The 22,304-nt window shown below is 35.7% G+C and overlaps 1 protein-coding gene across 1 annotated transcript in view; it reads left to right on the top strand.

Moving 5' to 3' along the window:
* The window catches only part of Ca-alpha1T (Ca[2+]-channel protein alpha[[1]] subunit T), a 183,117-nt gene that overhangs the window by 10,883 nt on the left and 149,930 nt on the right, over nucleotides 1–22,304 (top strand). The window lies entirely within an intron of this gene.

Below are 22,304 nucleotides of genomic sequence, written 5' to 3'. Positions count from 1 at the left end.
AGTACAATCCCTAGGGTATCTTAAATAATTACCAACTAATTCGCCGGAGAAAGGACACCTGCATTCTCCGAGTATTAATGCAGGTTACTGCGATCGCTAACGGGCTTTTGCTGGTGGTAGGACGCATTGTAAGTACAGGTACCAACAACCTGCTTATTTAAGCCGCGAAGAATTCATACGTTCCTGTTTGGAGGGTGGGAGAGCTGCTATAAAATACAACTGAAACTTGGACATCACGCGGGGATTTTTTTTTATTGCTAAAACGGATGGTGGTGGTGACAAATTGGTACCCGCCCGGAAGATTCGAATCCGTCTTATCCTTTAGGCCACGTTGATTTGATCTTGTACTTGTTCAGTTACTAACGCATTAAAAAAAACTTTTCAAAATACTATACAATTTATTTTGCAGAATCACTGATGTAATAACATGACAGTTTGCATACGATGTTACGTATGTCCTTCTAATTTTAGTCGCCAGCAAAACGTCCTTACGATGTTAGTTGCGAAGCATACGTTTCAATTTAAAAGGAAGCTCACTTATTAGTCCAATAAAACTTGGACTTGATGTTCTATAGTATATCATAACCTCTATTTTGAGAAAGAAGTGATGTGCTTAAATAGAATCTCATTTCATCAGGATTTTCTTCGATTTTTGCGAGCCGCGGGCATAATTTAAACTACTTTTGCTTTTAATCTCACGTTTACTATTTTAATTTAATTTTTTTTCGACTCTTCTAATACTACAACTACAATTTACCAATGTCTTTCGTCGACATTTCAATATTATGCTAACTACCGTCTAATTTTCAATAAAAACACGGAATTAAAAATTTATAGAAGTTTTACATATAACTCAGAGATTATGTTAGTCATAATTTACAGGGTGTAACCAGATCATGCTTGAAGCACATAAATTAATAGTGGTTTATTCATGTGATTATTTTAGTGCTATTGTTTTAGGAAAAACTATTAATTAGTGTTCGAGAACGATTCATCCTGTATACAAGCGTTTCTCTGCTAATAATTTCTGGGCCTTTTCTGCTTGAGTGCCTTTTAATAAGTGCCGCGTTCAGACAAGTGAGGTTTTGATATTAAAAATAAGAGACAAAATATTTTTTTTTTTTACGTAATAACGAAACGATCTCGGGTATTCAAATAGGAATTAATGAAAAAACATTCTTTTTTTCAATAACGTACCGTTTGAATCTGTATTAAAAATGAAAAAATTATAAATTAAGTTGAAATCACTCTTTTTTTTTCAAAAATGCCGAGCCCCGTTTTTTTTATAATTCCCGATGCTCTTGAATTTTACCACAAAATATGATCAAAGCTCATTACAAAAAATCTAAAATGTAATTTACTAGGTACGTAACCCAAATAAAATAAAATACTTTAGTGCAATGAAGATGTCCACTATCGAATTCACCTCACATAAGTCCTTCTTAAAAACGATCTACACCTAGCATCGGCCCTTTATTTGCCCATTGCTAAAAGACTAAGCCCAATCTGCGCCATTACTACCCATTGCTTCTCGCAAATTATCCCCACCAATTTATTAGGACCGCCCTAGACACATTTTCCAGTTTGCGGTATCCGCCGACAAACTCGTCAGCTGCAACTGAAATAGAAAACGCATTACTGCTTCACGACAGAAATAGGCTGATGTCGATCAACAGTTTTGATTAAGACGAACACGAAATTAAATCAATAATGCCAAAAATATCAGAATCCTTGCCGTCGTAATTTAATGGCAAACAATAAAATTATATTGTACGAGCAAAATTTAATTTATAATGTCGTTGATACAATCACAGCCAAATAGCTTTCTAAATTAATAAAGGAGACGAATTATGGTACTGTTATGAAAATAATATGATACGGAGTGAAGTAATTTAATTAAAATGAGATTTTATTACATTTTTGAGAACAAACGGTATTTATTTTTTGAAAATCTCTTGAAAATTGAATCTCTAAAATTGAAAAAATCTAATATTAAAAAAATAATGTAATATTTAAAAAAAAAAAAAAAGACATGCCCGCTGAGTTTCTTGCTAATTCTTCTCAGGACGGAGGCTAGTTCTTGTGAATTGGCAGTAGTTCTTTTGACGTTCAACAAGTATGTACTTTCATTTATGTTGATTAAATATTTTTGATTTGATTTGATTTGATTTGAAAGCGTAGGTACGGTAAAGGGTCATAATAATGTTATGCCGGTATGAGTAACTCCATCTGTTGTCAAATAGCGAAAACGGATATAGAAACGATCAGTACTATCGGAAATGTTCTGGAAAATTGTAGATATGTCGTGTTGGCTATAAAAGCGCTGTAAAGACGACATCAAGGCAGTTATATAGTTCTGCTCGAAGCGAAACAACAAAAGGATCATCTGAAGCGAGGTCAAATAAGCGAATTGTTATTCTGAAGTTTACCTTATGCATTATAATAATTAAATTGAGTTTTAATTTTTATTTCCTTAAGAGTTTTTATTTAACCTGAAACCCAGTGCGTAAGAATAATAATAATCTAATCGGCTTTTGACTTAGATGAGTATGTGACTAAATATTCTTAACGCTTCTTACAGTTCTTAGTGCTGAGTTAGTAGTAAAATGTAAGAAATACGCTTTGTAAACAGTCGGCAGGATATGGTGGAGTCGGATGGACAAAATCCCTTGAATGCTCAAAAAGTCCAAACATCGGAAGAGATAGCACTCAATGAGCAAACATTGAGGTTATGCGCTTAGTACGTGACCTAAAGGATAAGACGATGTATTCGTATCAAGCTATGCGATTTTACCGATGTTCGAATCCCGCAAATTAGATCCCAATGCTTCTAATGAAATACGTACTTAACAAATGTTCACGAATTAGTTCCAGAATAAAATAACTACAATTCGCATAGCTACTGGTGGTATTATATGTTTTGGGAGCCCACACGGGTAGTTACCACTATCGTGGCTATTTCTGAAGCGACGCCATAATGCGTTTCAGTTCGAAAAGTGAAGCGGCCGTTTTTTGTATTAAACTGAGATTTAGAACTGAGGCCTCAAATCAGTTGGCGGTATTTACGTCTTTGTTGTCTATGGGCTCCAATAACCACTTTAATCCAGTTCCTGACACGTGGTCCTTGTTTTTAAACTATAGTATTAAGCGCGGGTGAAATAGCGGAGAAGATTTCATATAGAAATGAGAATGTAATTTCCAGTACAAATCTTTTATTGAATTTTAAATTGATTTGTTCGGACCTAATTTATATTTCAGCAAGTACTTTATTTACTTTTTTTCAAAGTTCATATATTTGTAACATTATTAAAATATTTAAATCACTAAACTCATAAGCGGTCTAAACAAACTAAATGTTAAACTTTAACTGGAAACAGGACCAAAAGAACCATTAACCCCATTTTCAAGTGTCAATAAATTATACGGAAAGACTAAAATACGGCTTGCCAGAGCCGTGACCTGTTTGATTGATGTAAACTTATTGACATGCAGTCGAAAAAAAAACTTTATCGATATAAATAGCACTTACTTACTGTAAGTGAATATTGAATTCTTAATAATTTAGAGTACATTTGCCATAATACATTATGTTACAAAGACCGTTGTTGATAGCGATTGAATATAAAGTAATTTGTAACTAAAAAAATACATTTTAGATGTTTTGATAAACCTATACTGTACCTATACATAAGAATCGACGTAGTGACAATTTCATGTTTAAAACAGTAATAATTTTGTTTTAATCTTGTTTAAGATTCTAAATTTAGTAAGTTACTAAAATAAGACTCTAAATTTTAATTTAATGAATAATTTTAATATTCTGATTTATGTCAATAGTTATAAAAAATATATATTGATAACAATATTATACTCTAAATAATATTTAAACTTGAAACAATTATCTTCACCGTAATTAAGGAGCTTTGTAATTACTTTTCTTACATATAAGCGAATTACATTAGTTTTGAAACAATGAATGATTTGTAGGCACATAGCATTCCCGATCCTGCGGAAAGAATGGAAAGCAGTCGACGTCGCCCAAAACACGTCATTTCGGATCCTCCCGATCCACTAACGGTGCTTCTAGGTACTTCAAGCACCGGTCACCGTTCTCGTCGAACCCGTCGCTAGCGACGAAGGGCTCGACGAGTAAATTAACCCTCAGACACATCCCACTGAGTTTCTCGCCGGATCTTCTCAGTGGGTCGCGTTTCCGATCCGGTGGTAGATTCTGCGAAGCACGGCTCTTGCTAGGGTTCGTGTTAGCAACGTCGTCAGGTTTGAGCCCCGTGAGCTCACCTACTAGTTAGGGTTACGCTGGAATAGCCTCTCTAGGCTACAAGCTTAGATAGGAAAAAAAAGGTACATAATTCGCAACGTGTGTCCTTATTTTTTAATGTTAACTCCACACACACCCTCTAGCAGAACATTGTAATCGAATGTTTGAAGATAATGTTTTAAAAATACATTAATGAATCGATGTTTACAGATGAACAAGGTTTTGGGGTCAAGTGTGCGTTTTTAGGACGACAGTAAGCTATGATAGTCATCATGATATTGCCCAAATCGACTTATTATTTATTCGTAGCCCAAATCTATATAATTTTAACTAGCTGACCCGGCAGACTTCGTAGTGCCTCAATCGATAAACAAAATACCTAAGCTTTTGTATAAAATAAACTTAAAACAAACAAAAGAAATCCGTCCGACGGGGGACACATCAAAGGAAAAACAAAATTGTTATTTTTTTTATTTAATCCCGAGAATTTTCATATTTATCTACCTTTTAAACCTTCTCGGGACTTCCGAAAATAATTCAAGACCAAAATTAACCAAATCGGTCTCGAGTTTTAGCGAGACTGACGAACAACAATTCATTTATAAATATATAGATAATATCGATAACAGTTCTCAACTGTCATTTAACGCGCGGCACTCTCAATAATTTGCGTGTGCTATTTGCAGTTACATTGATTGGCAAATGAAATAAGATTTGTTACAATTTTGATGCGAGACGATGAAATTGTAAGAATTCTTGTTGAATATGGCGGTCGAATGAGCGTGGTTACTGAATTTCATGGGCCACCAGACGGGCTCGGCTGGATCGCATGCAGCGTACTGATAGTCTGAGTAATAAAAGCACTGACTTCTTATGGACAATTGTATTTAGTCTTAATTAGAACATTTAATTATGTTCAAGTCTGATTGAAGTGTACTGAAGACGCGTCCGTTCGCGTGAGAGGCGCTTGGGCAGAGAGCGAACAGAGTAGTGAATGGTAAAACTGAACATTAACATAGATTATTACGGCTTCGTACTGATCTAATACAGATAAACAATTTCGTTTTTACAGAGTACTAATTACATGTGAATTTGCGTAAACAATTCTATTTCCTAATAATGAATTAACTTTTGTTGTTTGTTAAATGTGTCACTCGAGAATGGCTAAATTGTTTTTATTTTTATAGCTGATACAGTTAACGATAAAGTTTTCAGGGAATTAATTATTAAATTAATTTATGTATCAACTTAAATGTTATCATAGCTTACTTGTTGAAGGCCAAGACTCTGCCGACAGTTTTAAAATTCGTCAGTTTTAAAAAAGAAAAACTCAACGGGCTTGTTTTTTTAAGTCACTTTGTGTTCTTGCATATAAAAGAACTTCAACATATTAACATTTAAAAAATGATAGCTTAACGTAAATAATTTATAAAACAATTATACTAGTTAATGCCTAAAATCGACTTTGACTTTTGAATCGATCATCAGATGTTATCAAAAGAAACAAGACAATACAGTTAATAGGCTTCTAAATTTGTAAATATACAAATAAAATATCATATATAGAAAATACTGCAAAAATAATGTACATTTTTTATTTTAAAATGTGCGTTCATTTGAAAACAAGATGAGAATATAAGTAACATCGCCCCTTAAAACTACATACAAATTACAACAAACCAAAAACACATCAAATAACATTTTCATACAAAGGGTACACAGCCGAAGCTCAATGTCCAAATCGAAGGCTTTCTGTGTCATTTATCCCCGAAGATGAGTTTTCTGGAACCATCCGGCTGATCTATTGTGTCGTTCATAGGTTTCCGTAAAGCAATTTACTTTTCGATTTTATGACCCCGGGAGAAGCATAAAAATCTGAGGAAATTTCTCGTGTGGCGACTTCTTATTTTTCAAAGTTCTGCTGTATACTATTATTTAATTTTAATAGCTATGATGTGTGAACATGGTCACGGTCTGTCCGGCGTTCGGTTGTAATTATCACAGCGTGAATGCGATCACCCTCATTGAGACATGAGACTGAAGTCTAAATTGTATTACGGATTTCTCAGTCTTAAAACAGGGATACACAGCTGATGCGCGGCCCATATTATTATAGTCAGAAAGGTAGTAAGTACATACTCGTGTAGGCTTATATTATGAATAATATTCGACAAAAACTCATTAAGCATTATTTTTTTTAAGTTTTTTATTTATTTCTTAGACGGTTGGACGATCTCACGACCCACCTAGTGCTAGGTGGTTATCAGATCCCAGAATCTAGAAAGTAAATGCACCTCCTCATCTTGAGACATGAGTTCTAAGATTCACCTTTGAAGGGTAGAGCAACCGTTGTAACTATAATATACTGAGACCTTAGAACTCATATCTCAAGGTGGGTGCCGGCATTTACATTGTAGATGTCTATAGGCTCCGGTAACTACTTAGCTCCACGTGAGCTGCTCATCCACTCATCAGCAAAGAAAAATAAATAAATAAAAACTTGAGTTTAAGAAAAGTTTTAGACCACGATACACCAAATCACATAATTGCCACATAGTCTGTTTTATTTATTAACTGATTTTCATCAGTGGGCTGAGCAATTTTGCATTATTACCTAACATTAATCCAGTTACTGATGTTAATCTATAAGAATGGTATCTTTGAAAATTTGGTGGAACCTTAAAGTGTCCATAAATTCATTGTCATTTGATTTCTCGCAAGATACCAACAAAGATGTTTCACAAAAATTAAATTGTAACTTCACAAAGCATTTACTCCTCTTGGCACCGCGCTATCTCTGATGGACGAAATTCGATGAAGATTGGAAATTCTTATCTTATTAAACCTCGTATTCGGCACAATTTCATCTTTTATATTGTATATTGAAGCAGGACGCTGATAAAACACCTTTAGGAGGAAAATGTCACGTTCAAAAGATAATCGGGAAGATTTCTGGAAAACCCTTTTCCCTTTAGCTTCATTTAGTTAAGGATTAAATATCTGTGTCTTCAAAATTCATTTCTCAAATTTTGATGTTTCTCACAGTAGAATGATGGTAGGTGATGTCAACCCGTATATAATTTTTTTACTTATTAATATAACTCAACGATCATACTAAAACGTCCAACATATTCTGTAATAACTACATTATTATGAACTCATCGTAACATATTCAAACAAAGCAAAACTGAATAAAATTCATTCAGAAGAAAATTCGCAACTCTCCAAAAGCAAATACATCCCAATATAGCCCTCATAAAACCCTAGTTTTTTATGTTTAACCACTAACACAACCATTTCGGAGAGAATAAGACAAATTCGGTCGCAACCGAGAATAAATGTTCTGGGCGTATTTTCAACAGGTTTTTCCTCGCACGTTCACCTGTAAATTTTGCGCTTCAAGTATTATTTCAACGCAATTGTAATATGTACATAATATATATAATATTTTATCGAAATTACATGTATCAATTTATATGTAACTATAACATTTGACTTTGTAAGGTCCTAGAATAGCACCACTACATATCTTATTGTCGATATCGTAAAGGCGATCAAGGAATTCACTGGAGAGTGTATTATAGCATTTTAACAACGATCGCCAACTGCTATTTAGTGGTGTTAGTTCGTGTTCAAAGCCATCACAGATACGTATCACCTTCCCATCCGTATCTGCCGTGAAGTGTAATAGTAATGCTTGCCAGCTTAAAGGGTAGACCATTGATACAATACTGTTACGCGCTGGAGTTCGGGATAAATAAAAGCTCCACTAAAGTACAAATTAAAACTCTATTTAATATTTACAACCCTTACAGAACACTTTACAATTCGTAATCCGCTTCAGGCGGAGTCCTCATAAGTTGAGTATTTTCGATATGCGTTTCCGCAATTTGACAATAGATGGCGTTGTAGTTCTCGAGCGTTCTCGAGTTTACTAGTACTTTTGATATTCGTTTCTGGTATTCGACGATAGATGGCGTTGCTCTTATCGGCGTAACAATACTATAAGGGCGACTGTGAATCGACTTCATGTCTAATGGTGGCAGAATTCATGCTATGACAATTTTTAACTTTTTATTGCTTAGATGGGTGGACGAGCTTACAGCCCACCTGGTGTTAAGTGGCTACTGGAGCCCATAAACATCTACAACGTAAATACGCAACCCACCTTGAGATATAAGTTCTAAGGAGTACAATTACTAACTACTACTACTACATCTAAGGACTCCGGTAAGCGCTTAATACTAGAAGAGTAATTGGTATTAGTACATGTGTCTTTACTGATTTTCCATTAAGCTGTCGATATAATATCATTGCTCCAAATTTTAATGAATGTATTGTATAGTACTTATGTGATTAAAGAGTGGATATCGAATATCCTATCAAGATCCATCCTCGATGACGAAATAATTATAAACGAAATAGCATAATTATTCTTAACTCGTATATTCTATTTCGAATAAAATCAAACGCAATCGAATACCTACAGTTGGTATTTATTTGTCATGAAATGCAAAAAATAAAACTTTTCTTTCCACTCTTACTAAATGAAACCGGGTTTTAATAAATAAAATTATCAATCTGTTAAGGATTACTGTTGGTCCGTATGTATAGATCCGACCTACGGATATCACCTTTCTGACTATATCTGTCGCTAATTGAGGCCGTCAGCGCAAAAGTGGCCTAACCCACAATTTTTTGATAATCATGCTTATAGTTAAGTATATTGCATTTTATTTAAAATATAATAAATTTTGATGCAAGACCGGCCTATCCGTAGTTTCACCCATAGATAACAGATGGCTTTGTAAAGTTATTTTTGCGCGTATTGTTTTTTTGCATACTCAAATTCAAATTCATGAAAACTTCATTAAACCTCATTGCTCCATAATAACTATGGTTAGCTTAGGCCACTTTTGCGCTGACGGCCTCCATTATACATTGCTTCTTTTCGAGGCTGAGAAAAAGTGAATTTTCAGCCTCAATCTCCAGCTGACGAGGGCGTCTGCGTTGTTATGTCTAGTTTCATATCACAGAACATGAATTGGACAATAAGCTCGTATGTATATTTTAGTATTAGAACAAAATACAAACAAACGTAAATTTCCTCTATAAAATGTTAATAGCGCAGGGCAAGTACCCCAAGATAAACGAGGCGTGTAGCCTGAAGTCGCGTGCTCTCTTTGGATGGCTCGTCTCACTCATTGTTGCACGTTCATGCTCGTGATATCGTTATACTAGAATAAAACCCGCCTTTGTAAGGAAGACCACTTAGTTTTATTCGCCTGTTTTCTCGTAGAGGAAGCCTAGAAAATTTGCAAAGATTCAACATAAACTCACGATATGTTCTGTAATTTTTAACCAGATTGTATTTGCATTTATCTATGTATGAAAATAAATATTTCTGATCAACTTAAAAATCTTCACAAAAATCAATGACAATATTATTTTTAATGACATCTAATTAACTAAGCAAATAAATTGTTGCTTAAAATTGGAAATAGATTTCTTTAGGCTGTATTTTCTCACAGTCTATAAAGTTTGAAGGCTGGACATTTCATTGTACAGAGCCTAACAAGATCGGTAGTGTTTGTTCAGCGTAATTCAATCCCCGTAAAGCCGACTGACTTAATGTTAAAGCTACAAACAAGAGAATTGACACTCGTCATTGCGCTCGACTGACTATAGCGTCACATTCAGGATCCCTCAGTGGATTTGTGTCACATCACAGCGAAGCACAGCGGAACGATGTAATGATTTGAAAATGGCACCCGATTAAATGGAAATAAAAACCATATTTGAATACTTTTTTTTTATGAAAAGAACTAGTTCTTTAAGTGTATAATTTAAGAGTACATTTGAGCTGGACTGATCAGAGAAGTGAGATGCTTTCTGTAATTGAAACTATGTGTTACTTAGGGTATGTGCTCTATGCTCTGATGAATAGCTTAAGATGACGAGACTATCTCATTTTTACTATCAGACTACCCGTCACTAATTCCAAATTCTTCCCTACTGTTTTGAAATGCTTCATTAGTGTACTGTGCATTCTCATGTATCATACTTGGAAACAACTCCGTTTAACAGTGCTTTTTGAGCGTCAAGTCCTTCTTCAAACAAGGTCTGAAAAAACAAAAAAGGATTTAGCTATTCCCGAGAGCTGTTCCCCTAAATTCGTGATGTCGATAAACGACAGTGAAAATAACCATCAACTAGGCTGTATATTCGTTTAATTTGAAAGCATCAAATAAATTTTCAATAATTAATTCAATTTATTATTATGTGATTCTGCTAAATGCGCCCAAACGACTCTCGTTGCGTGCATAGCAGAAATTCATTCGGCTCTTTATGCTTTTGACAAGTTATTTCATGTCATTTCCACAGCAATGCGTGTGTTATTACTGATACGACTGGGCCCTTAGAAAAATTCGCGACAGAATCGATAATGCTGATGATAACGTTAAGTTGTTTTGAGAACACCAAGAAAAAATAAGAATATCCCTGTGTCTAAATTTTACCAGTACTCTGCGCTTAAAGTAATAAAAACTTTAAAATTCACTTTTATTCTAGAAAATTGTACTCTAGCGTATATTGTAAGTCTCGTTTAAAATGTAATTTAGAAAATCTACTGGTGGTAGGACCTCTTGTGAGTCCGCGCGGGTAGGTACCACCGCCCTGCCTATTTCTGCCGTGAAGCAGTAATGCGTTTCGGTTTGAAGGGTAGAGCAGCCGTTGTAACTATACTGAGACCTTAGAACTTATATCTCAAGGTGGGTGGCGCATTTACATTGTAGATGTCCATGGGCTCCAGTAACCACTTAGCACCAGGTGGGCTGTGAGCTCGTCCACCCATCTTAGCAATTAAAAAAAAAAATATCGTTTTGCGCTAAGTGAGTAATTCAAATTGGTATACCACTGTCTTCAAATCAAATTGCCACAATCCTTGGTAGCGACCTTCGTACAAAAACGCGTACTGTTGATTAAACCTGCGAAAACAATAACATTTAACGCCCATTTGTTTGAAATAACACATTATTTATTGGCTATACTTATGAACTGTAATTTCTTGGATACGAAACAGAACATCGTTCGTGGATCACATAATGTATTTAAAGTTTTGTAGAACGAAAGAACTTGTTAGTGCTCGCATTTATCGAGTTTTTAAATGGTTATCAGGGTGTTAAAACTGCGATTCCTTTAATAATATCAAAGTACTTAAGTACCGTCAAATCACATAATACCACAAATTATTATTATTTTAAAGCTGAAACGCGAATGTCATAACATGCTATTTAATAATAAAATGTATAAGATAATTATCATATAAATGCATACATGAAACAAAACATCAAAGTATTGTTTTAGCGGGATCATCTACTATGTATATACATATATATATATATATATTTTTTATTGCTTAGATGGATGGACGAGCTCACAGCCCACCTGGTGTTAAGTGGTTACTGGAGCCCATAGACATCTACAACATAAATGCGCCACCCACCTTAACAGGCAAAAATATATCTTAACAGGCAAAAAAAAACAGCTAAGTGCCGTTTTCTCCTGTGTTTGTTGATCTTTTTTAGACCTATTGACGAGTTTGGAAATGATATTCAATGTATATTGTTTTAAAATCAGTTTTTTGAATCAAAAGATTAAACTACTTCTTCATCTTCTTGCCCTTATCCCACACTTTTGTGGGTTCAGACCAGGATGTCCTCTTATCATGCTGCATAGGGATTTAGAATGAGTTGCAATAGCACATAAAATATAATATGCATTGCAAGGTGTCATCGGAAAGGACTTTTTTGTTGTTGCTTTTGGTGTTTCTTTCTCAATAGTACATATTATATCCATTGCAACATGCCATAGGAAGGGACTTTTTCTGTTTCTTCTTTCGGTGTTTCTTTTACTGCATCTGTTTTTGGTTCTGCAAATTACTATTGATTGTCATAACCATTTACCTTTTACATTACATCCATTTACATTTTATTTCCATTCTTGAAATTTACGTGCAAAATGATTTAACAATGCAATACATACAAATACCAAACAAAACAAACATAATAAATCTAAGCCTTGAGCCATCAGTGATTAGTCAGCAGTCAGACTGTGCCTGTGATATCGCTGGTGTCCATGAGCGATGTTGACTACTTACACTCAGCGGAGCCATTTTCTAGCTTGCATGTAATGGCAATTATAAAATAAGCTAATTTTCCAATTCCGACGGGGGACACATCAAAGGAAAAACAAAATTGTTATTTTTATTTAATTCCGAGCATTTTCATATGTATAAAAGGTTTAAAAGGTAGATACCTTTTAAACCTCTTCTGGACTTCTACAAATAATTCAATACCAAAAGTAGCCAAATCGATCCAGCCGTTTTCGAGTTTTAGCGAGAATAACTAACAGCAATTCATTTTTATATATATAGATTTTAGAAGTATTGTAATAAAAGTAAAAATGTGATAAATCAATGCAATAAAATTTAAAAAAATGAAATCGAATTCGTAATCCCATATTACCGTTCAGCTAATTTCAATTAACACATAAAAATTATTGCATTAATTTGATAAAGCCAGCGATCATAAACGAACGCGCACTCATTTCGTCTGCTTATTCACTTTCGTGGCGTGAATCTGTAAATAAGGGGATGGCGGCTTATTGAATTTCTATAAAAGCGCTGATCGTGTATTCCGTAGGAATGTTGTCAATGCAAATCGAACGAAGTCCCGGAAGAGTTTTAACTGAACCCCGGAGAGTATTACGTATTCATTATTTTTTTAAATAAATAATAGATTTTTTTTATTGCTTAAATGAGTGGAAGAGCTCACAGTCCACCTGGTGTTAAGTGGTTACTGGAGCCCATAGACATCTACGACATAAATGCGCCACCCACCTTGAGATATAAGTTCTAAGGTCTCAAGTATAGTTACAACGGCTGCCCCACCCTTCAAACCGAAACGCATTACTGCTTCACGGTAGAAATAGGCAAGGTGGTGGTACCTACCCGCGCGAACTCACAAGAGGTCCTACCACCAGTAATTACGCAAATTAAAATTTGTGGGTTTGATTTTTATTACACGATGTTATTCTTCACCGTGGAAGTCTATCGTGAACATTTGTTGAGTACGTATTTCATTAGAAAAATTGGTAGCCGCCTGCGGGATTCGAACACCGGTGCATCGCTCAACACAAATGCACCGGACGTCTTATCCTTTAGACCACGACGACGACTTATGTAGCGGTAGCTAGCATAGAACAGAAGATATTCGACAAAGCATCATATACCCGTGTATCCATTATAAATATCACTACCTTCTTATTATCTCGTTTTCTTTCGTTTAGTCTACACGATAATGAAAGTTTCAACGATGAAACTTGGTTTGCTTGAAAAAAAACTTACAATTAGACCACAATGCATGAAGATGCGAACAAATAATTTTTGTCCAATTTCTTTTTTCCAATTTAAAAACTAAAATTTTGTGTTTAAATTTTTTTACATCTAATTAATTTGTTTGTTTTTAATAACAAATTTGATCCTGTTAAATAATTATTGAGGCATTAGTAAGCCCACACACGAAGTCATCAACATCGCATGTAAACACTCGTTTAAAATCTCTATTGTCACCAAAATAACGTCCGCTGTCGGCAGAAGCTTTAAAACGCAGGTAATCATACTTGATGGCGAACCGGCGACCAGGAGGGACGATTTATCAAACTTATTGTCCCGCTGGGAATCGGCAACCCGGATACCCTCCTCGTTGGACAAAGATGGTTAATTCTAGGCACACCAAAGCTTAAGTGGGATTTTGAATCGTGACGTATTGCAGTAAGGTTTATTTTGTTATATTAGAAACTACAAAGTGGTTGGTTAGACTTTGATACTCTCTTATAGGTTTGAGTGGAATGTTGGTGGAATTGCATATTATTATTTAATAGACACAAATCCTAACTGATCCTTATTAATAAACGACTTTATTAAAATTGTGCAAAGTATAATGTGATTTAAATTACTTTAATGTGGAAAGTGGAGCATTTGTAGTTATTTATGGACTTTAAAATATAATTATAAAAATTATTAAAACGTACTTTTTCTCAATCAAGAGGAAGTCGCCTGACTTCCATCTATGAATAGGAGTGGTACACAGCGTATATTGGCATCGAACCGACTGAAGCTCTTTGTTCGAACTTCGGATGAGATACTTAATCAAGGCAGCCAGTGGACAAAGTTACGTGGTATGTGCGCATGGGGTGTATTTCTCCTCATCACTGTACGCGTATAGAAGTCACGGATTATACATAATAAAAAGTCCCAGCAATTTCATATTCATTTCAATTTAATATGATCACTTTTCATACAATTCACCTTCTTTAATGAATGTGGATTTGCTACTGCATGTATACGCATGTATACCCGTATGTCGAACAAACACTAAAAACACTTCATATAATTATAATATACTTATATATTAAATTAATTTAGCAACGATTCGTGTAAAATTCATGTTTTCAAATTTTAAGCTATTAGCCATTACATTTTACATCAAGTCAAAAGAAATAAGGATGGTATCTGTATGGATCCGAAATGATTTAGAAACAATATATGTAATGAAAATTATAAAAGCGACGTTAAATTTTAAATAAAAGTGATTTAAAGCATGTTTACCACCCGTGAAAACTGAAGCAAATAATGACAATTCAAAATCAAAATTCTGTAGCTTTTTGCATCTACATGTTTTTTTTAGATTTTAACCGATTTATACAAAAACCTGACTATTTCTTTACAACATATTATTACCTCATAACGTGGGAAAATTATCTGACAATTAAATTAATATGCGAAATCATTTATAACAACGTTTCAATGTAAACAATTTAGTTAACTGTTAAATAATTTACATAACTTTATTTTCAATTCCAAAGAAATTCGAAATATTTTTTGTAACGTAAACACCTGGTTAATATCAAAACAAATTAGTGACTACGATGCCAGTCATAAGCGTAAATTGAATTGTAATTGCGCCAAAAATTGCTGATGCCACTGCTTAGGCATTCACATCAGCAATGCATTGAAAATGAATATTTGGATTTTTACATTCTCCTCAGCTATATGTATTTATATTTCATTGCTGGCGAGTGTATTATAGTAATTAAGCACTAAAATATAGCCCGTGTGCTTAGTTCCTTTATTTTTATGCCAATTTCATGAAAGATTATCATTAGATAATTAAATAATGATTTTAGTCTGGTCTGGTTAGAAGATTTGGGCATACGACTCCAGTAAACTCATAGCAATACTAATTAGTAGCAATAATCCTTGAATACGTTTTCCCTCCTATAATATTTCTGGATCGCTAATACAGCTATTGCATCCCAACAGATAATAAAAAATTATAAGTGTTAATAGGTGTTTTTTAATGCTCAGATGGGCGGATGAGGTCACGGCCCACTTGGTGTTAAATAGCTACCGGAGCTCAGAGACAACAACAACTTAAATACACCTTATTAACATTTTATTGTTAAAACCTTATTAACAAAATTAACCTGGATCAGTTCTTAAAAATGATTTCGCCCTACTTGAACTAGTCTATCACTACAAACAGGACTATCGTCGCCAATAACCCCAATATCGTGATAATATGTTCGCCTAACTGTGTTAGTTGATATAACCATTCCTCAGGACGAGGACTCCGTGAAAACAGAAAAGGATAAAATATTTAGAAGAAAAAGATAAAAAGTCAAGGATTTATAAAAGATTCAGACCACTGGCCCACAAGACTACCGCGATACTTTATATTGATTAAAATCCGTTTGTTCCGATAGTTGCGCCGATACAGACTTTGATAGCGAATATTTTGGACTAATACCTTAAGAAGCTTTCGCAATCCAGTTGTGTAGAGGCACGTGCCGAAAGTGACTATTCATGTATCGCAAGCGTTTCTTTTCTGGAATCTTATTTTATGTTTGAGAGATTACTGGTGGCCCGGAGGCCTTTCCAGCATTATCAGAGCAGGTGCAGGTGTTAGCAAATTCCACCCCTCCTTGCGACCAAGTGTTCAGCCAGGAGGTGTGGAATTTGCTAACAGCTACCCAAGCGCCTCAAAGGAGACCTAACAACTCAGGAGTAGCTGCTTCGCAGATTCGGCGTGAAACTCAGTGGGCTGATGCTTAGGTTAGGTTGCGCGTCGTACTCTTTGCCGAGTTTGACGGTTACCGGGGTCCCTACTCCTAGTGTTAGAGCTAAAGGTGTCTAATGCAAGGGTTATTGGATCTGATGGATCCGTCAGGACGTGTCTAGGGCGTCGACGGTGACTGGCTCCTGCGTGATCAGGATTCGGGGAGTAGTTAGCGGGGATTATCATGACGCACTGCCCTATGGAAGTATCTTTCCGACGCTGACATCATGTGTTTCCGGATTGATTCGAGGCCCAGGTCGTTCTGTAGGTCAACATTCCTCACGAACCACGGAGCTCCGACGGCTAAACTGCAAAAGCGGGATTGTAGAGATTGGAGGGTGTCTATGTGTTTTCGGACCGCGTGAGCGAACACCACACTCGCGTAAGTCATGGCGGGCCTTATGGAAGTTCTGTAAAGTGTCACCTTGTTCCAAAGGGACATTTTACTCCGCTTACAGATCATGGGGTAGAGTGTGCCGAGAACAAACGCGGCACGGTTGCGAACGGATTTTATATGGGGGCGGAATGTCATGGATCATGTAATCGGGTATGTCCTCCTAATCCGGTAGGAAATCCGTGTAGAGGTTCCCCTTTGAAATATCACCGCAATGCTTTTCGCTGGGATGATGTCCCATCCGCCATTTTCGGAACCACTGTCCTAAGGTTAAGGCTGCGCACTGGAGTTTCCTCGCGATTAGGGAGTTATTTCTACTCGAGTAGTAAACGGTCGTGTCATCGTCGAATAAGGCTAACTCTCTGTAACGCTAACCACAGGTGGCAATAGGTTTTTAATCGCTTTTATATATATTAATATTTCCTTACAAAAAAAAAAACGGCGCACATTATATTGTCAATAATGCATTTTTTCAGCAAATATTCTAGCACTAAATACTATTAAATGCAAGTACTATGATAATAACTAAGTAAAACAGTATTTTTCAAATAACATAATTATGCGTTCCACATCAGATACATTAGAAAACTTTCATTTCTCTATGTATCAATCAACACACCAAATAAACAAACCAATCCTCCGATCGGAATTCTCGGCACAACGATATCGCCAACACAAGCATTACTATTGAAAATTCAGTGATAAATCTCAGCAGCAAATACAAACAGAGCGGATAAACCAAAACTAGAACTAGACTTGATAACTAAAAGCTTTGATACGTCACTGCATTATTTCTGTACATTATATCTCAAGGCCATTCAAACTGCATTGTATCAGAGAAGTTTTTAGTCGAACTATGTGGAACAAATAGACAAATACAAAGAGATTTTGGGCTTCGATACCCGTTCGGAATCAGTATCATTGTAAAAGTATTTTGTTCAGTTTTCGCGAGAAGTCAAATTAAGCTTCATTTATTATTATTATTTTTTATTGCCTAGATGGGTGGACGAGCTCACAGCCCACCTGGTGTTAAGTGGTTACTGGAGCCCATGGACATCTACAACGTAAATGCGCCACCCACCTTGAGATATAAGTTTTAAAATCTCAGTATGGTTACAACGGCTGCCCCACCCTTCAAACCGAAACGCATTACTGCTTCACGGCAGAAATAGGCAGGGCGGTGGTACCTACCCGCGTGGACTCACAAGAGGTCCTACCACCAGTGAATAAGTTTCAGAGTTACCAGAACTTCGATGTTTGAAACACTGTACAGTTTTCGAGGTTTTTTTTTTTTTATAGCTTAGATGGGTGGACGAGCTCACAGCCCACCTGGTGTTAAGTGGTTACTGGAGCCCATAGACATCTACAATGTAAATGCGCCACCCACCTTGAGATATAAGTTCTAAGGTCTCAGTATAGGTATAGTTACAACGGCTGCCCCACCCTTCAAACCGAAACGCATTACTGCTTCACGGCAGAAATAGGCAGGGCGGTGGTACCTACCCGCGCGGACTCACAAGAGGTCCTACCACCAGTAACATTTGGATATGGTAAATAATGGTAGGCAGCGGGTTAGCTCTGCCTCTGGCATTGCTGAAGTCCGTGGGCGACGGTAACCACTCATTATCGGGTGGTCCGTATGCTCGTCTGCCTGCAAGGGCAATAAAAAAATATATATATATATATATATTGGATATTGTACTATATAACTTGTAATTTTAATATGTGAAAGATATTTGGGGTTCTAGGTGTGAATGTATTAGTTCTAGTATGGTGTTTTTGAGACATGTATTAAAGGAGGGAATCTTAGTTACTGGAGTTCATAGGCAATAACGATAGTATTCTAGCCTACCTAAAGGCACGAAATAGTAATCTCAACTTTAGCAATAGCCCTCCCAGATATAAATAGATCCGCACTACGCTTCCGTGTGGTCTCACAAAATAGTCACGAGTAGTATTTAAAATTTTGAACGAATTAACCGAAGGAAATTCTTAAAAAAAAATCTCATAGACTAATTAAATAACCAAATGTCGTAAAACTGGAATTGTTTTCACACATTGTGTATGAAACGTTAAAGTAAACGATCCCAGGATTTTAGATCCAAGGGATGTAATAAAATGAAAATAAAATAATCCGTCGATTCTGAACTGGCGTAACAGCAAACAATGTTGAGTTTGTACAAATAAAGAGTCATTCGTTCGTAGATGTTTCGTTTTCAGCAACCAAAACAGCGCTGACGTGTTTCTTTCAAATAATAAATGGTCTTTTTTTTGTACTATCTTCGATCGGAACGTTCCAAGGTATTGATTAAATGCTCTTTAATTTTTATTCTATACGAATACGGTCATGTGAATTTTTGGAATAAAATTATGGAACATCAAGAGAAGTAACTTCTGTGAAAAAAAAAATCTTAAATTAAAAAAAATACGTTTGTTCATTCGTGTTTTTTTATGTTTTGGTTTTTTTTTCTGATTGAAATTTTGATGAAAATTTGGTTGAAATTTTTTGACGGTCACAGTTCTTCTTCTTTTTCTTCTTAGTCGGATAGTTCATTGCTGAAGGTCGTATCCTTGAAAGGCCTTCGTGTCTCTTCAATTTTTTTTATTACTTTAGATGGTCTTTAGACGAAGCTAACAGCCCACCTGGTGTTAAGTTACAGTATAGTTACAACGGCTGCCCCGCCCTTCAAACCGGAACGCATAACTGCTTCACGGCAGAAATAAGCACGGTGGTGGTATCTACCCGCGCGGACTGACAAGAGGTCTTACCACAGGAAATTACGCAAATTATAATATTGCGGGTTCGGTTTTTATTAAACGATGTTATTCCTTCACCGTGGAAGTCAATCGTGAACATTTGTTTACGTATTTCATTAGAAAAATTGGTACCCGCCTGCGGGATTCGAACACCGGTGCATCGCTGGATACGAATGCACCGGACGTCTTATCCTTTAGGCCACGACGACTTTAAAGTTCATTTCGTTTGGTTTTCGGCTTCCCTCGGGGCAGTTGTGACAGACAGTCCGCTGAGCGCGGTTACTTGATCTGATCAACGGCTTGGTTTTCCCTTCTACATTGCCCACTACAATCAATTTTTCAAAATTGTTTGGTTACCATCGACCAATGTGACCAAAGGTTACAGTTACAGGAAGTTTTCTAATAAAATCCTTTCTACTTTTGAACAATTATATTTTCTACATTTAGCGTTGGTTACAGTAAAGAGTGCGGGAGATTCACTAATTATTTATAAAATACAGGTGTAAGCATGTACTGATTTTTTTTTTCTTAATTAAGAATGACGGACTCACGACCATTCTAAGATAAGGCGATTTCCAGAACTCAATGATACAACAACTTTAAGATTGAAGTCTTAACTGATCTGGTTTAATGGTTTTAATTGCTTCGCGAGAGTGTAGGTGCTAGTGTAGGTACTATTGTATTTATGTTCGGAATTTTTTAATATAACCTATACTTAAATAATGACTTAGAATATTGGGAATCAGGGAGTCATGTAGGGAAATAGGAGAAATGAATAAACGATTGGATGTTGCAGTGGAGCTTGATGAGGCCAGGGCGCTCATAAATATTTAAATAGATTTAGTATTTCGTCTCTGTTTGCCAAACAATTTTCTTTTCTTTTCCGGAGCCATTATCAAGCTTTAGTGTCATCATTGAAACAACATTGAAAATGTCAGCTTCCGTTTAAAAATGTTAAGTTTTCTTTTTTAAGATTTTACTAAAATTATCACTGCTTTGATTGGATTTTCCACTTTTGGAACAGCGATTTTGGAACGTTATTACATTGAGTTTATATTAATTCTGACTAATGGCCTAAATAAATTATCATTAAGACGTCCCCAAATGTGGAATACGAAAAATTAGCCTCAAAATTCTAAATTTAAATTTGTAACAATAACAAAATATATGGTTCGAAGTACCTATCAATTTAAAATGAAGAATAAAAAATTGAAATTGATTCGCGTTATTTACATATAAAAGCCTATTATTCATAATGTTTGAATGTAGAACGGATTTATGTATTCATATGAATTCTGTAATGCGTCTATTCGGATAAATTACTCTATGAGCTGTACGAGAATAGCTGTGCGTTTCGCATTCAGCACAATTTTCATAACAATAACATATATATGTATTGGTATTTATTAGCGGACTCCAGAGTTAATGAACTGCTTTGGTCGGACCGTTTTACAGTTGGATTTATCATAACAAATTTTATGTACATTATAACTTATGAGAAACGAGCAATGGCTGCTAATACGATTTACGATTGCAGTTGACGTATGTTCAAACAAGTGAAACGAAATTAATTTATAACCTTTTAATAATAGCCGAATTACGTTATGTAGGTAAGTGTAGTTTCGTAGGGACTATCGACTGTTGGTCCAGTGGTTGGTCCGGTAGTGAAGCGGTGCAAGGTGGCTCCTGTGCGCCGCTCACGGTGTGTCTCGCGAGACGAGGTTCTTCGGGATTTTCCCGGGGATGAGATCCCGTCTTAACATTAGTACGGGTACCGGCTAAGGCGAGACTTTCGGCGCGCACCGCGGTACCGTAAGTTTCGTGTAGTCGGTGGGGTGGAGCTCGATGGGGTTTAGTCGGTACTTCTTCCTCTCGGAAGGCGCCGGAGTCCGACATAACCCGGTCCGTTACCCCCATCGACCGGGTATCTGTTAATGGATTCCCCAGTGTTAACAAAAAAAAAAAAAGGTAAGTGTAGTTGGGGATTTCTATAATATTCCAAAACAATTTCGATATATACCTATATATTATTTTATTAATCCGTGTTTTTAATGGCACGCAATTTAATACAATAAAAGCAAATCAACTATTTCATAGACTTTATACCTATTATATGTATATTCGTTTGGTCTATTTTGACAGACCTCTATCAATCGTAATACTCCTACATACTTGACGTATCGTTTAAAAATATCCCTATATGAAAACGGTTTCCTAGAAGAAATCGTCTTTAGCGTTAACACTGCTTATTGTAGAAATTATATGTGCCCGTTGACTGATTTTCAATGTCATATAAGTTTTTGTGAGCAATTAGGTATGCTCTCTCTCTCTCCCTCCCTCTCTCTCTCTCTCTCTCTCTCTCTCACACGGATGTCACGCTTTTGTCAATCACTTTCTTATAAGAAATATCAACTGCCTTCATGAAATACCTGCTAAAATTACAAATATTTCTACTTTTATTAGTGTACAAATATTGTTTTCCGTGAACGTCAGAGTATTAGTGATGTCTTTTCGATCGGAAGCGGTTCAATACATCCTATAAAAGATAATGCTTGTTTGTTTTGTTGAACACAAAGTTTTGTATAGTTATGTTTGGCAGTTTGAAGTAGACGCTTGAATCATTCCGAATAAGCGTTGCAATTTCTAAAATAATTATGAACATTGAAAATACAAAAACATCGTTTTTAGTGATAGG

The sequence above is a fragment of the Bombyx mandarina genome, chromosome 17, assembly GCF_030267445.1.
Source record: "Bombyx mandarina strain Sakado chromosome 17, ASM3026744v2".
NCBI lineage: Eukaryota > Metazoa > Arthropoda > Insecta > Lepidoptera > Bombycidae > Bombyx > Bombyx mandarina.
The sequence above is the reverse complement of the archived record's forward strand: the minus strand, read 5'-3'. Positions and strand labels throughout refer to the sequence as shown.